Source organism: Pteropus vampyrus, unplaced genomic scaffold (assembly GCF_000151845.1).
Source record: "Pteropus vampyrus isolate Shadow unplaced genomic scaffold, Pvam_2.0 Scaffold273, whole genome shotgun sequence".
NCBI lineage: Eukaryota > Metazoa > Chordata > Mammalia > Chiroptera > Pteropodidae > Pteropus > Pteropus vampyrus.
The window spans coordinates 122704-126411 of record NW_011889054.1 but is presented as its reverse complement, the minus strand read 5'-3'; the positions used below and the strand labels follow the sequence as shown (position 1 = coordinate 126411).

Here is a 3708-nt window from a genome sequence, read left to right as displayed (position 1 = left end):
AATTTATTTTTTATGCCTACTGCACCTGGTCTTCCTAGGTGGTCTCCCAGCCAAGTACTAACCAGGCCCGACCCTGCTTAGCTTCCAAGATCAGACCGGATCGGGCTTGTTCAGGGTAGCATGGCTGTAGACCAATGCTAACTTTTAAAATATAGATTTGAGCAAGTAATCTGAAGCTGCCTTGCTGCTAAATTAAAACGATCATAATACAGTCTGTGCCACGCCAGTTACAGCTGTTATTTGAGACCAGGAGGTAGCATCTGACTACAGAAGCCACTTCCCCTTTTTCTTTTCACTTCCTCTCTCAATTATTTCAAAAGGATTGAGCCTTATGGAAAAATCAGGCAGTTGCTGTTATATTTGGCATGGTAATTCAAGCCATACTATTGTACTTCATGCTGCTCCCACCCATGTGATCTCATTTGATCAACCTTCGACAGAACACATTGTTATATCTATGTTACAGATGAAAGAACAAGACCAGAGAAGTGAAACTCAGCCTTCCCCAAGGACACACAGCCTGTAAATGGCAGAATTTACTGGCCATAGAATCTGTGTTTTCTGATTCCCAAGCCTTTGCTTCCAACAGTATCTGTAACAACAAAAATTGGTTCACACTCTCAAAAGATAGTTCGAAGGTTTCATTGAGAGTTTGGTGGTTTGGATTCATCTCCATAAAAGAATATGGCTGACTGAAAATACAGAACACATTTCCAAGAGGAGAATATTCAATGATGAAATGTATTCATGCTGAAGCCATGCTGCAGGAAACACACAGGAGAGCAAGCCCATGGAGCTTTAGAGTTTCGTGTGATAGACTCTGATGAACAGTTTGTAAGTACAAGATTAATGAATGTGTCATTGGTGGAAACATGCTCAGCTCCACAGGCACTGGAGACCAAGTGTCTCCTGTGACTGGAAGGAGGCTCCTAAGAGGCAGGTCTCTGTAGGGCCTGTGGGCTTCATCCCACATACTCATAATGGGGACAACAGGTGACTGGATGTCGCTTATGTTGACTTCAGCTGAGAGCTCTATGTAATGAGGGGAAGGAAGTTTAATTGCCTGTAACACTAGCTCTTTCCTTGCTATGGAGGAGGTATAATTCTGTGAAATATTCTTCTCTCTCTCTCTCTCTCTCTCCCCGAACTCCCTCGCCCCTTTCTGTCTCTACCTACTCCATCCCCACTATTTCTCCATTTGGGTCATATTCATTAACTGGCCAGAAAACCTATATGCATACCTATATTGATACAATGGGGAGTAATTTTAGTTTAGTGCAATTTAATGTAGTATAAGCTGAATTTTTCTCTTTCAAAGAGACTTGCACTGAGAAACATATCTTTGGACCAACATTTCATATCTTTGGACCAACATTTGTTATAGCCACAGCCTTACAGAGGCCACATGATTGCTAAATTCAATATGCACAAAGATGAAGGTGCATCAGACAGATTGGCCTATGGATTGAGGTTCCGGGTTGCCTTTATTTTCCAAAGTACTGTAAGAGTTTGATTGATGACACTGGTGAAGAAAGTCAAATATCCACATAATTGAGAAGACATTTAGGGAGCTGGAGCTCAAGGTTAGTCTGGTCTTAAAATTCTATATTAATGAAAATTTCAGGTTTATAGACACCAGTTGTCCTGAAAGCCTAATATGATATTTTTAAAGAGAATTCTATTGTCTACAGGATGGTTTGTATACAATTCTGTACTTCCTTTACAACTGGGAAGCTTTAATATAGGCCGAGGGAAATACACTTGGGATGATATTTTCTGGTAAGTGTTGGGGTGGGAGAGGAAATCACTGACTCTGAGAGACTTAGCTGAGTAGTTGTTAAATCATGCATATCTGCAAAATAATTAGCATGTGGAGGGGCAGGAGGTTCTAGAAGGAAATCCTTTTGTACCACAACTCCTAGCTATCCAACCCCTTTCTGAATATGCTTCTGCTCTTTATTTTTTTATTTTATTTTATTTTTTTCAGACGAGGCAATCTGATTGGTTGATCTCACAGATTGCAAAGACTTTGTCAGCTTACAATCCCTTATTTTTTTATTTTTATGCCTATAGCAACTGGTCTTCCTAGGTGGTCTCCCATCCAAGTACTAACCAGGCCTGACCCTAACTAGCTTCTGAGATCGCATGGGATCGGGCTTGTTCAGGGTAGCATGGTCGTAGACTGCTTCTGCTCTTTAAAAGGTGTGGAACAGAGAACACGGAGGGCCAGATGAGAACATTGCCGTTAAGCCTATGTCTTGCCATGACCCTAGCAATGTCCTATGCTGGGCCTTTTCTCTGCTGCTGCTTCCTTGGAACATCTCTATTCTGCTTCTTACCTCTGGCACTTACCTGTCATCAAAATCTGCTCTTGCCCAGCAACCAATGGAGTTACCACCTATTAGTAACATGTATAAACTCTACAGTTTATACATGTTATTTCATTTGGCCTTCATAGCAATCCTCGGATATAGGCATTTTTATGTTCTGTATATAGAGGGGGAAAATGAGGCTCAGAGAGGTCAAGTGACTTGCTCAAGGGCACATAGCTAATGGATGTTAGAGCTAAATTTCTAGTGTGCTATACCTGAGAGTCTTAAAGTATGTTTTTCCATTTCAACACACCTCGTGGACGTAATACACTTAACTTCAGAAGGAGAGACCTTTATAGTGATGCTCCTTAAACTTTCATGTGCATAGAAGTCATCCAGAGGCCCTATTAAAATGCAGATTCTGATGCAGTGCGGTTCGAGATAGGACTTGGGATACTGCACTTCTAACAAGCTCTCAGGTAATGTTGATGCTGCTAACCCCAGATCACAATTTGAGTCGTGGAGGTCCACAACATTGAGTTGCTGGGAGGCAGAGGCCACCATGCATGGCCTATTTAAAGGAGGCTGCCCCCAACTGAAATGGGCTGTTTCTCCTGGAGGAGGTGTTGCCTCACCACACTTTCCTGCTAGCAGCCTCGTAATTCAACACACTGCGTGGAGATGCCCGTTGAGACCATGCTGCTCTCTCCTAGGGTGTTAAAAATCTGATGCAAAGAAAGAAATCTTTAGTGGTTATATTTCAGGTGAGAGGAGAATTGTTTAGGAGGAAAGAAGAATCACTTTGCTGTCACACCACAAATTACTCATAAGGCAGAGCCTGCACACAGTACATGTTTCTAATATGTGTTGCTGTTAAAATTATTTAACATCTCTTATGCTTTGCCCATACAAAACACAGGCCCACAAATATGTTAATGAGCTTTAAGGAGGGAGTGGGAAGAAAGAGCTGAAGGAAGTGGCAGTGTCTTAAGAAATGCAGGGCTCTTAACCAGGTCCTTTGCATTAGTCCAGTAGGAAAGCACATCTATGGTCTCGAGGACTTGCTTCAGGAAACAAAATGTTTGAATCAAAGCGTTTTTTTGTCTTAAAAACAAAACCATTCACAGTTTCCTTCTCTAATTTTGGTCTCTTTCTTTACCAAAATTATTTTTAGTTTTTCTTGTCTTTATTTGATACGGCCTTTCTGACAGTCCTTTAGCATCTGAATGCTTATTTGCTTTAGGTGGCCTTGTCTCCTCTCTTTGCTGTTAGTGGTGCATGTTTATATGTGATGCTTTGTTATGGATGATGTTCCTTTATTATTTATGCCTTTTCTTTGTTGATGGCTTTTGCTTAGTCACTCTCCTTCTCTCCTAAGTGTTCTTTGTTCACACTC

The 3708-nt window shown here is 41.3% G+C and overlaps 2 pseudogenes; both read right to left on the bottom strand.

Annotated features, from left to right (window-relative positions):
- Nucleotides 1–13: 13 nt before the first annotated feature.
- On the bottom strand, nt 14–132 carry LOC111729666 (annotated as a pseudogene).
- Nucleotides 133–2064: 1932 nt separating this feature from the next.
- Nucleotides 2065–2183, bottom strand: LOC111729659 (annotated as a pseudogene).
- Between the last annotated feature and the right edge of the window lie 1525 nt (nt 2184–3708).